Raw genomic sequence first — 13,752 nt, 5'->3', positions numbered from 1 at the left:
AAATCATGCATCAAAGTCATGAAATGAGCTACAAATGCAAAAAAAAAAACAAAATACGGTATTGAAAAGTTTAACAAATGGAGGGGGGAGGGGTGCACCATTTGGTCTAGGGGAGCCCCGGCTGCCGGTCCTCAATGCTTCTCAGGATTTAGCTCCATTTATAGGATTTCCCAGTGCTTCTAATTTCTACATGAAATTGATCATGATCTCAATTTTAATTTGCAATTCTGTAATACTAACAGCTTCTTAAGGGGAAGCTGCCAAAAGGACAGACCCGGAGTTACTGCTACTTCATTCTCGCTTGCTCCTCTGACAGACCTCCAGGTACTGCAGTCCAGTATAGGAAGTCTCCAGCTACCGCTTTCTGGGCCCACTTCTGGCTTTTCAGTATGGCCCTGTGACACTATTAAAAGATCTCTCAGTGGGACATGGCAACAGAAAGAGGTTCTTGTCCACTATGGGACAGAGTGTGAGCCGACTAAAACTGGAATACCCTAAGGTAGGGTTACCATATCTCATAAATAAAAAAAGAGGACCCTCCACGGGCCCTGGCCCCGCCCATTTCCCCACCCCTAGCCCCGCCCCAACTCCGCCCCATCCCCACCCTAACTCCGGCCCCTCCTCCCTTCCACTCCCAGCCAGGGGGAAAGGGCTGCCCCAGTGCTACCGGCTTCAGGGTTTGCCAGGCAGGCCCCAGACCCTGCGCCCCCGGCCGGCGCTTCCCCAGCACAGCTGGAGCCCGGGAGGGGAAGAGCCCAGCCGGGGGCGCAGGGTCTGGAGGCTGCCCAACAAACCGTGAAGCCGGTAGCGCTCAGGCTTTGGGCAGCCCCTATGCCTCCGGACCCTGCGCCCCCAGCCTGGCACTTCCCCTCCCGGGCTCCGGCGGCGCAGGGTCCGGAGGCACGGGGGCTGCCCGAAGCCGGTAGCGCTCGGGCAGCCCGGCTCTTAAACAGAGCCGAAGAGTCGGGGAGAAGCAGAGCCGCCATTTTCCCGGACATGTTCGGCTTTTTGGCAATTCGCCCCGGACGGGGGTTTGACTGCTGAAAAGCCGGACATGTCTGGGAAAAAGAGGACGTATGATAACCCTACTTAAGGAGTGACAGAGGGAGAAAGGGGGAGTGAATGAATAAACGAACACAGAGAAGGAGGAATTATCCCTGACGCCCAATCTTTCCGCTTCTCAAAATTCTGGGTTTTCCCTTCAGGGCCCGTTTAGAACCTAAGGTGTACCCACCCCTTTGGGCATTCTGCTACTCCTCATGACCCAGATGCAGTGAACCCCACATTAGAGTCCAGATAATGCTGCTGAGAGCTGCCAAGCCAATACCAGCTTCATTGGAGACACTCTATGTGGGACTCACTTATTATGGGCACAGAAACATTACACAAGGCATTCAAGGCATTATGTTTCACTAACCGGAGAACTTACCAATTCTGTTTGTCCTCTGTGCGCTTGCTGCTGGTAGAAACCAGAATAGTCCAAGGAGGAAAAACACTTGAGAGAAGATGAACAAAACTTGTTTAAAATCTAAGATATGGCAATAAACAACAGAGGGAGATATTACTAAATAAAGGAGTCTAAGCACCTTTGTATGAGTCTGACCCTAATCTCAGTAACATTGGTGTAAATTTGGAATAACTCCATTGGTTTACTTTTATTGGAGTTACCCTGGATTTATCCTGGGACTTAGCAAATCAGAATTAGGATCAGGGCATTAGACCTCATTGAGGTGGGGAGAATGGAAGCTAGGCACTGGATTTTTCCATTCTAGTCTCATCCTGTGATACTCTGTAGGGGGCAGCTGGGAGGCTGGAGTCTGAGTGGCTGCTCAATGCCCTGGGGCAGGGTGTCATGGATTCATAGCGTCTGGTCTATGCTGCAGCCTGTAACCAGTCCCTTTGGAGAGATCCCTGCAGAGTGCTGGGCCCTAAGGACATATACAGTTCCACAGGGGCAGACCTTTGGGTGCCAGCAACCCCTGTCATTTTCCATGGCTCCCTGTAGTAAGTCCAGCAAAGCCAGACCCCAGTGGGAGGTTTATTTTTACTTCTTCAGGGAACTATGCTCTCAGTGAGTATTTGCAGTGATGCCAGGCAGCCTTTTCAAAACAAGATAAGAATGTATTAGCTACCTTGCCTACAGAATCTGACAGTTCTTACTTTAGTATAGAGAGGCATAGGTTAAGACATGGTCCATGCTGACCAATGCCAGGGCTCCCATGGGCCAGGCTGCTGTAGGAACAAACCATCTTGTCTCTCTCTCGCCGTCTTTGTTCCTTTAGTTCCAGGTGTGTCTCTGAAAGCTCAGCTCTAAACCCAGCCACCTGTCACCTTTCCATAGGCGGCGAGTTATATGGGCCCGTGGTGCCCGTGCTCCACCAATATTTAGGAACGTGGGCCCAGCTCCACCAATGTTTGGGCTTACCGTGCTTTGGGGTGCTCCGCGCTTCAGGGGGACGCAGGGTTCAGTGTGCCCTGGGAGGTTAGTGGGGGGGCTGGCGCTGGCAGCAGCTAGCAAGCAACCCGTCCTCAGCCCGCCCTGCTCCGTCCTGCCCTGCCAGCTCCCGGCATCGCACAGGGGAAGAGGTGGAAGCTGGAAAGAGGTGGGGTGGGGGCTTGGGGGAAGGGGTGGAGCAGGGGTGGGCTGGGGCGGGTCACTCACTGCTGCCAGTGCCAGGTCCCCCACTAACCCTCCAGGCTGCCCTGGACCCTGTGTCCCCCTGAAGCTCAGGGTCCCCAAAGTGCAGGGCCTGGGGCAGTTGCCCTGGTCCGTCCTATGAACGGGATAGCTCTTGGTCCAGGGTGGCCTGGGGGGTTAGCAGGGGATCTGGCTCCATCCCCTCCCTGCCCTGCCCCCATTCCACCCCTTCCCCCAAACCACCGTCCTGCCTCTTTCAGGCTTCCGCCCCCTTCTCCGAGCGATGCTGGGAGCTGGCGGGGCAGGCTGGGCCCAGGTCGCTAGACCCCATGTATCCCTGAAGCGTGGGATCCCCAAAGCGTGGGGCTCAGGGTGGTTGTCCCAGTCCAGCCTATGGACTGGGTGGCTCTAATTGGACTTATTCTGGGCACCACCAAAAATTATACAAACCTGGCACCCATGCTCCTTTCCTCTTTGTTCTCCCGCTCAGGGTGTTTGGTTTGCTCCCCTGCAAGGGGTTGGGAAATCTCCTTCCTCTCAGCTGTTGGTCACTAGGAGTGAATGTCTGGGCCACTGGGATTTCCGTTATCTCTTCCAGACCCTCCATTCACATGTGTAGATTTTCTTTACTTAGTTTGTTCATGACTCTGGTCTCCAACCAGACTGCTGAGTCAAATACCACATCACGTTTCTTTACACTCAATGCACAGAAATGCAAAGACCAGAGGGAAACTGAAGCATGCACAGGAATCATAAATCATTACCAAAATTCACACAATCACCACATGGGGCTTTCCCCTTTTGCCCTTGTCATTTTGGGTTCTGTCAGATATAACCTTCTCCCATCTGTTCCTCATGGGTCAGCGTGCCCAGTGCTAAGCAAGGAAGCAAACACACACCCTAGAGAGGGGCAAGATGCACAGTAAATTTGCAGGAGAGCATGAATCTTGCTAATCTCTTTAACCAACAGTTGGTGCTGCAGCTGCTCTTTGACCACCTGTGAAGCCCAACTAGCAACCGAATGTACATCTACACCGCACAGCAGCCTGCAGCAGCAAGACTCAGAACCAGCTCGACAGACTCGGGCTCGTGCGACTGTGCTGAAAGTAGCTGTGTACACAGAGCTTCTAAGTTGTGGCTTGGACGGGAGGTCAGGCTAGGGAGGGGGATGGGCCTCAGCTGGTCCAAACCACAACTTAAAAGTGCTGACTACACACCTATTTTTATCATGGCAGCACAAGCCTGAGTCTGTCAAAGCGGGCCTGGAGGGTTCCTGCCACATGTTTTAGTTACTAGTTTAGAGTTAGAATTAGTCTAGTGGTTAGCTAGGTTGATTATGGGTAGGGAGGAGGTTGCGATATGATGCTTTGGGGAAGTTTTGGCAGGACGAACTTAAAGTTTTATGGTAAGGCAGTTTGTTTATATAGTGATTTTTTTTTTATTGGCACTAATGAAATTTGCATTGTTATGCTGTAATTAATTGTTGTTTGATGAGTGCTTTTTTTTTTTATTAATTTTTTTAAGGAGTTATTTTATACTGGATTTGATTACAGCTATTTTGTTTTTATTCATAGGTGCTAGTTTTATTTTTAGAGTTGTTAATTTGCTTTTTATATATATTTTAAGAGGGGCGTGTTGCAATTTTTGGCACTTTTGTTTGTTTTGGGGTTTTTTTAGAATATTTGGTTGGTGATGCTTTTATATTTATTTTTTAATATATGTATTTTTATTTATATCTGAAATAGGATTGATTTACATAGAGCATTTGAACAGAAATGATCATTTGCAATGCAGAAGAAAACAATTATTGCTTTTTTTTCTTTTAAACTTATTTTAAAATGCTAAACTTATAACAAAGTGGTGACCTGAAAGGTCTGTTACTGCTTTGAAATTAGCTTTAAACATTAGGCCATTTTTGCTTTTAGAAAGCAGGGCCGGCTCTAGCGTTTTTGACGCCCCAAGCAGCAAAAAAAATTAAATTAATTAAAAAAAAAAGGATGTGATTGTGATTGGCGGCAGCTCTACCGCCGCTTCATTCTACGGCGGCAATTCCACGGCAGGTCCTTCGCTCCGAAACGGAGTGAGGGACCCGCCGCTGAATTGCCGCCGAAGACCCCGACGCGGTGCCCCTTTTCGTTGGCTGCCCCAGGCACCTGCTTGCTACATTATTAATTTTTAATTTTTATTTTAAATTATACACAACATAACATTTTATTACTACATAAAATTACATAACTACATAAAACTACTACTGGTTTTTTTTTAAATTAAGAACAATTTTTGAGTGGGTTATATTTTATATAAACTGTTTTATAGCAATCTACTGAGAGGCAATTTGAGCTTGTGGTTGTAAGTTAACAAACTTTTTTTTGTTTAATAACACATACAACACATTTTTAGCCAGCAAACACAGGACAATATTAACACAACTAGCAATGGGTGAAACATGATAGACAATACACTTTTAGAAGTCGGGGACTAGCCTATAACATAACTTAGTTTGTTTGCTATTATTTTTATGTTAGTAGCATTTAGTGTGTTAAGTTTTATTTAAAACAGTTTAATACATTTTTGGGGAGCTTTTTTTTTTTTTTTTTTTTAGGCTACTTACTTTTTTTGGCTGCCAAGCAAATTTAATAACTTTTAGTAGTTTACATTGAGATAGGATTAGGGCAGCTATATTTTTATTGGATTTTTATTGCACTGCTTTTTATAGTATGTAGGGAAGGCGGTGCAATGGCTTTTTTTTAATATATATTTAATTTTATACAACACACAGGTGCATTTAGCTGGGCTTGCATGCTGGAAGTTGATTAAGACTTTCTAATTATTATTGAACTTTTAAAGCAATTAATGTTTTTTTAAAATATATATATATATANATATATATATATATATATATATATATATATATATATATATATATATATATATATATATATATAAAAAAAATTGGTAATTTTATTTTGTGCTTTAAAAAAATTTTGTTTTTTTTTTTACTTTTATTAACAGATAAACTTTGCGTTTTATGCAAAATTTACCTTTAAATGTGCTTGTATTATTTAAGGAAATTTTTTTTATGTTAATAGACTGTTAATTATTTGTGGTTGGTTTTTTTGTGGTTTTTTTTGCGCAATATTCCATTTTGTAAATACAGTTAAAATGCTTATTACTTTTGTTTTTGTTTAATGCAGTATTTTTCTTGTAACATAATATACAATAGTGTTAGCAACAAGACAAAACAAAACACAATTTTTGTTGTGACAGTAAATTTGGGGTATTTTGGGTTGCTTTTTAACTGGTACCAGCTTTTTTTGATTTTTTGAAAGACAAAAATAATATGTTCTTACCCCTTTTGGGGGGTAGATTATTGCTTAATTTGTTTTTTTATAAATATTTTTGCTGATTGCAGACAAAACAGAGGAATTACCCTTATACTTTCTTGTGTTTTTGTTCTGTAGGCAGGCCAGGTTTTAATAGCTTTTATTTTTTAAGGGTTTAGGGTGAATTATTTTACTGTTTAGCTATTAAATTTATGAGGTGGTGTACTTCAGTTGGTTTGGGTATTTTTAATACAGCAGACTAAGTTTGTAATTTTTTTTGTTTTGTGAGCTCCGACCCCGACAGGGACGTGTGGCTGCGAGCCCCGACCCCGACGCTAGTGCGTGGCTGCGAGCCCCAACCCCGGGCTGTGAGTCCTGACCCCGACCCCTGCACCCAGCTGTGAGCTCCTGACCCCGACCCCTGTGCCCAGCTGCAAGCCCCGACCCTAGTGCGTGGCTGCGAGCCCTGACCCCGGGCTGTGAGTCCTGACCCCGACCCCTGCGCCCGGCTGTGAGCCCCTGCCCCCAACCCTAGTGCGTGGCTGCAAGCCCCGACCCTGGGCTGCAAGCCCCAACCCCGACCCTAGTGCGTGGGTGCAAGCCCCAACCCTGGGCTGTGAGTCCTGACCCCAACCCCTGCGCCCGGCTGTGAGCCCCTGACCCCAACCCTAGTGCGTGGCTGCGAGCCCCGACCCCGGGCTGTGAGTCCTGACCCCGACCCCTGCACCCGGCTGTGAGCCCCTGACCCCAACCCTAGTGCGTGGCTGCAAGCCCCGACCCTGGGCTGCAAGCCCCAACCCCGACCCTAGTGCGTGGGTGCAAGCCCCAACCCTGGGCTGTGAGTCCTGACCCCAACCCCTGCGCCCGGCTGCGAGCCCCTGACCCCGACCCTAGTGCGTGGCTGCGAGCCCCGACCCCGGGCTGTGAGTCCTGACTCCGACTCCTGCGCCCGGCTGCGAGCCCCGACACCTGCACCGGGCTGTGAGCCCCAACCCCGACGCCTACGTGCAGCTGCGAGTCCTGACGCCTTCAAGCCCCAACCCTGACCCCAGTGTGCAGCTGCAAGGCGAGCCCCGACCCCAACCCCTGCGCTGGGCTACAAGCCCCGACCCCCGCAGTTCATGATGCACACCTTATATGTATTAGTTGATTTTGTGCGCAGATCTTATGATTAAAATAAACAAACATTCTATTATCATTATTATTATTATTAACGTATTTTTTTAAACAAAGTAACTACTATGAAATTATATGGGGGGGGAGGACGCAATTTTATATCCTTGCCTCGGGTGCAAAAATAGCTAGTTACGGCTCTGCGGCAATTGTAGCCTGCTGGGCGGCTGCTGCACAGGGAACTGAGGGGAGTGGGGAGCTGATGTGGAGGCTGCCAGTCCATCCTGGTTCCAAGCCCACACCAGCTAGCTCCAACAGGCTGCTCTTTCTGCAAGCAGTGGACAAAGCAGGCGACTGCCAAACAACGTTATAAGGGAGCATTGCGCAAATGTAAACAAGCATGTTTTCTAATTGGTCAGCAACGAACAACTTTAACCGGGACGACTAAGTGAGGAGTTACTGTATTTACGCAATATATTTACATACACAGAGGTGTGTGTGTGTGTATATATATATATATATATATATATACATACACACACACACACACACACTTTTTGTATTGCTTTAATAATTTTTATGCAGCTGTATATAGATTAAAAAAAAAACTTAATATATATTTGGGGGCAGTTAAGTTTTAATAGAAATCCCTTATGCTTTTTAGCAAATTTGACTAACTTGTTCCTAGTAAAATTATTTAACTTAGATTGTTTTTTTTGTGTGGATTATTTACAGACTTTTTTGAAAAAGAGCCATTTTTCCTTCAGAATGGCTGCAACATTTAACTGCTTAATTCCCTCCAGCTTTTGCAGAGTTAACTTTTTATTTTATTCTTTTAAATTACTTGCTTATTTTTTTAAATGACACTTTTATTAGCCCAGTTATTCCCATTTCAAGTATTGTCCCACGGATCTGAAATCTCCATGCCTGTGCTTACTTACTGTTTTTTTTTTTTTTAAACTTTTGCCACTCTTCCCCTTAGGGCTCCTAACTTGTTTTTTAATTGTCTTATTTGTTGCCTGCTTGCTTGTTTGGGCCTGATTTTGCTTTTTTTGCTGTTGCTATACTGGCAGTATTTTAGAAAATAACTGTTGTTTTATTACTAATTTTGATAAGGAGACACTGATGGGCTTTTTTAATTTTTGTATGTTAGTTGTAATATGGACATTGGCTAATGCAGGGATTGGCAACCTTTGGCCCTTTGGGTAAGTCCCCTGGCGTGCCGGGCCGGTTTATTTACTGGCAGCGTCCGCAGGTTCGGCCGATCGCAGCTCCCACTGGCCGCAGTTTGCCGCTCCAGGCCAATGGGGACTGTGGGAAGTGGTGACCAGCACATCTCTCAGCCCACGCCGCTTCCCACAGTCCCCATTGCCTGGGAGCAGCGAACCATGGCCAGTGGGAGATGCAATCAGCTGAACCTGCAGACGCGGCAGGTAAACAAACTGGCCTGGCCCGCCAGAGGGCTTACCCTGGAGGGTGCCATGCCAAATGTTGTCGATCCCTAGGCTAATGCTTGTTTAGTTCATGGGCTGTGCCCAAACTTTTGCAAAAATAATTTAAAAGGAGTAGTTTTTTGTATGAATGGTAATTTTGCGCTTTTTTTTAGCATTGTTTTTAGGGAACTCTTTTCGCTCGAACATTTTTTTTTTATGAATTTTTTTTTACCCTTATAACTTTTTCATGCCCACACTTGTGCTGGGACATACACAACACAAAAAGTCTATACCCACTCAAAACCTTGACTGACAGAGCAGGAGGGGGGAATGCTAAGCCCCCTACCTTTTGGGCTTGATCCTGCTACAACTGAGGGTATACTCACCCATGCAATTTTTCCCCCCCGATAGATGGGTAGGAGCAGCGAGGACTCTAATTCTCCCCCTATTGCCCGGTATCTCTATGACCGGGGGTGTGCACACCTGAATGATTGATCACTTTATACATATGGTATAACTTTTAGCAGTATTTTTAACAATTACGGTGAATGTCTTCTTCTTTTCACAATTCTCCATCAAAAATGTTATGCTTATAAGAAGCACACGGGATCTTTTTCAGGGGAAAAGGCAATATGCCCCATTTATTGGAAATACAACAATTAGCATATGCTTTTAACCACACACACACACACACACACACACACACACACACCCCTGCCAGTCGATGTTTTACCAGTTTAGAGACCAAATCAATCTAGTGGCCAGCTAGGTTGATCACAGGTAGAGAGGAGCCAGGTTCTGTTGGTCGCAACACAATGCTCTGGGGAAGTCTTGGCAGGATGTACCCAATGTTTCATGGCAAGGCACCCTGTTTATATAGTGATTTTTTTCATTGGGACCAATGAATTTTGCACCCGTATGCTATAATTAATTGTTCTTTGACAAGTGCTTGTTTTTTTAAATTGGGTTTTTGGGGTTTTTTTGTATTTTGTTTTTTGTATTAGTTTTTTTAGGGAGTTATTTTATGCTGGTTTTGATCACAGCTACTTTGTCTTTATTGATAGGTGCCTGTTTTATTTGTAGTCATTAATTTCCCCTCCTCTGACATTTTAATAGGGGCTTGTTGCAATCTCCTGGCGCCCTTACATTTGTCCTTGGTTCTTTCCTAGAACATTTGGTCCAGTGATGACCTTTACACTTCTTTTTTAACACACACATTCCTTATTTACACAGAAAACAGGATTGATTTACATAGAGCATTGGAACAGAACATCACATTTCAATGCAGAAGAAAACAATTATTGCATTCATTTACTTATTTTAAAATGCTAAACCTATAACAAAGTGGTGACCCTAAAGGTCTGTCACTGCCTTGAAATCAGCTTCAGACACAGATTTTGGCTGATGCATCTTTACCAATGGCCCATTAGGCCATTCCTTTCTGCATTCAGAAAGGGTGGCTTGCAGGATATGGCCAAATCACACACCAATACATTTAATGCACACTACATTATTATTCTTTATTTTTTATTTTAAATTATACAAAATACAAACAAATTTTTACTACTGCAGCTGTGTAGATGTCCCCTGATAGGCCAGGGAACCTCCGAATATCTGAGGACAGAACCGTTCTAGCCTCCCCTCCCTGGCATCTCCAGTAAGTTACCAGCTGGCTACTCCCAACTATTCAGAGGATAGCGGCTTGCCTGCCACACTCTCCCCTACATCATGGCTCTATCATCACTAACTGGGTTCTACTTACCTGGAGGAAATGTGAAGCCTGGGCGTCCCATGACTGCTCAGAAGACAAGCTCTAGGGTTCTGACCCTTGTAGCCTCCTTATAAACCAGAAACAAGACCAAAAGCAAAACCAACACACATCCAGTCACAGCATCTTCCTCTTTAGTCTATTTATCTCTGGTGTCTGGAAACAGAGTCTTTGGGCCAAGTTCACCTCACTGGAGTCAGTAACTGATCCCACTAAGGGGATGGCCCTTTATTATTTATTATCTTCCCTCACCCCTGCAGTGTGCTGGGTGCCCTCACAGGGCAACAGGGAACCAGACAGTCCTTACGCTGCAGTTTACACTCTCATGGGAGATCTGACACACCAGGGGAGAGTTGTATACAATTGGCACTGGAGTGTGGAAGGGCATGCCGGGTACAGGCTCCGGGGCGGGGGGGGGGGGGGTTTGGGTGCAGGAGAGGGTTCCAACCTGGGGCAAGGGATTGGGGTCTGGGAGGGAATTAGGGTGCAGAAGGGGGTTCTGACCTGGGGTAGGGGGTTGGGGTGCAGATGGGAGTGCGGGGTCTGGGAGGGAGTTAGGGTGCAGGAAAGGGTTCCAACCTGGGGCAGGGGGTTCAAGGTGGGGGCTCTGGCCAGGCAGCACTTACCTCAGGTGGCTCCCGGTCAGTGGCGCACTGGGGCTAAGGCAGGCTCCCTGCCTGCCCTGGCTCCATGCTGCTCCCGGAAGTGGCCAGCATATTCAGCCCCTAGGCAGAGGCACAACCAGGTGGCTCTGTGCAGTGTGCACTGCCTGCACCCACAGCTCCCATCAGCCACAGTTCCCGGCCTGTAGCGCAGCGACAACTCACCGCTGCGGTGCCTCCTAATGGTCATCCAGGGAATTAGCTCTTTCCACTCAGGAGCGCCCTCTGCAGGCCGGTGTCTCGCTTGCCGCTGGCCCCGGTGTCTCTCCCAGACCCCGGTGCCCCTTCTCTCAGGGTTCTGCCCCCTGCAGTACCCCACAGTCTCACTGGGTCTCCCTTCCCCCGGGAACCCCCAACCCCCACCTTGCCTCAGTCACCATCTAGCCCCCCCTCACTGGCCCACTGCTCTCTTATAAGGGCCAGCTGGGGCCTGATTGGGGCATGGCCACATCTGTGGCTGGTTCCCCAATTAGCCGAGACTTGCTGCTTTTCCTAGCAGCAGCCCTCTCGCTGCCTCAGCCCTCTGCCAGGGCTGATTTAAGCCTTTAAGGCAGGAGCGGGTGATCACCCCACTACATATCGTCCACCTCAAGATCCCCTCCACCAGGGGGTGGGGGGGTTGTTCCTATCTCCCCAGCTTCCCTCTCAGCTGGGCCTGCAGGAGGTCCCTCTCCTGCCGCAGGTTTTCTATTAAGAGGAGCCACCTGCTTCCTTCCTCTGCAGTCTGGGTCCCCACAGTAGCCGGTCCCGTTCCTACATGGGTTGCCCTGTCCATCTGGGTCCCCACTGTAGGTTGTCCCACTCCTGTGTAGGTTCCACTTTTTGTCTGGGGCCTTTCTGACCCAGACAAGCCCCTTTCTAGGGCCCTGGTCCTAACCACCCCCTCCTTTGGGGCAGTTCCAGACCCAGCCTGATCATCCCGCCTCCCCTTTCTTCTCTGGGGGCAAGGCCGTCTTTCTTGGACGCGCTTGTGGCACAGGAAGCACAGCCAGTGCGTTCCTTTGGACACCTCCGGGTTAAGCCTGGCCCTGTGAGTCCCATGAGGGCAATCCCTCTTCTTGTGCCTCGGCTCCCCACAGGCCCAACACGTTTGGAGCCCCACTGTTGGCTTCACAGGGGGCACTCTAGTCTCTCTGTAAAGTCCCGGGCGGAGCCTCTTTGCTCTATCCCAATAGGAGCACTCCCTCTTATAGTGCCCCAGTCACCTACAGGCGAAACAGTCTTTAGGCCCCGGCACCAGCCTCCAGCCCAAGGTGCCTGGCCCCTTATGAGAGCTATGTGCCCTCCCCCGCAACAGCTGTAGCACCCTTGCTTGAGATGGGCCACACAGGCTCTCCAATAGTAGTCTCTCATTTCTCCACCTTCAGTTCGCTCAAGTCTTGGATCTGGGCAATAGTCCAACAGTCCTTGCCATTGCCCCCTGTATCGGGGCGGACTGCATATGCCTGCATTCTCCACCACGGGTAGCGCAGTGACGACTCACTGCTGCGGCACCTCCTGATGGTCATCCAGAATTAGCTCTTTCCACTCAGGAGCGCCCTCTGCAGGTCGGTGTCTCGCTTGACGCTGGTCCCGGGGTCCCTCCCGGACCCCAGTGCCCCTTCTCTCAGGGTTCTGCCCCCTGCAGTACCCCGCAGTCTCTCTGGGTCTCCCCTCCCCGGGGAACCCCCAACCTCCTATCCCCACCTTGCCTCAGTCTTGGGCTACCCCCAGTCACCATCTAGCCCCCGCTCACTGGGGCAGACTGCAGTATAATTGCCACTCATCATTGGCAAGGAGGGTTTGGACCTGCTGCCTCTGCCTACCCTTGGGCTGCCCTCTGCAACCCTAGTACCTTTCTTTGGCCTTTAACAAGGCCTGCAGCCTGGGGGGTTTCTAGGCTGGAGCTCCCCAGCTCCTCTGGCCTTCCCCCAGCCCTGCTCCAGTCTTGGTACCCTGCTTAGCTCCTAGCAGCCAGGCCCATCCCTCTCCACATCTAGAGAGAGTGTCTCTGTGGGCTCCCGGACCACTGCCCTTTTATAAGGGCCAACTGGGGCCTGATTGGGGCATGGCCGCATCTGTGGCTGGTTCCCCAATTAGCCGAGGCTTGCTGCTTTTCCTAGCAGCAGCCCTCTCGCAGCCTCAGCCCTCTCCCAGGGCTGATTTAAGCCTTTTAAGGCAGGAGCGGGTGACCACTCCACTACACGGCCAATGAGAGCTGCGGGGCTGGTGCTGGGAGCAGCGGCAGCCGTCAAAGCTTCTCTGATCGCCACTGCACCTACAGGCCGGACTGCTTTGGTGGAGCTGCGCAGATCCAGGGCAGTCAGGAGCCTGCCTTAGCCCCACTGCACAGCCGACTGGACTTTTAATGGCCCCATCAATGGTGCTGTCCGGAGCCACCAGGGTCCCTTTTCGACTGGGCATTCCAGTTTAAAACTGGATGCCTGGCAACCCCAGTATCATCAGTTAGTCTTATGAGACAGGGATAAATCATGCATCAAAGTCATGAAATGGGCTACAAATGAAATACAAAATAAGGTATTTAAATGTTTAACAAATGGAGATTGGGGTGTGCCATTTGGTTTAGGGTAGCCCTGGCTGCCGGTCCTCAATTTCTCAGGATTTAGCTCCATTTGTAGGATTTCCCAGTGCTTCTAGTTTCTACATGAAATTGATCGTGATCGCAGTATTACAGAATTGTATATGAAAATTAACAGCTTCTTAAAGGGGAAGCTGCCAAAAAGACAGACCCAGAGTTACTGCTACTTCATTCTCCCTCGCTCCTCCCTGACAGACCTCCAGGTACTGCAGTCCAGTATAGGAAGTCTCCAGCTAC

The sequence above is a fragment of the Trachemys scripta genome, chromosome 16 (genome assembly GCF_013100865.1).
Source record: "Trachemys scripta elegans isolate TJP31775 chromosome 16, CAS_Tse_1.0, whole genome shotgun sequence".
In the NCBI taxonomy this organism is placed as follows: domain Eukaryota; kingdom Metazoa; phylum Chordata; order Testudines; family Emydidae; genus Trachemys; species Trachemys scripta.
Note: the sequence above shows the minus strand (reverse complement) of the source record.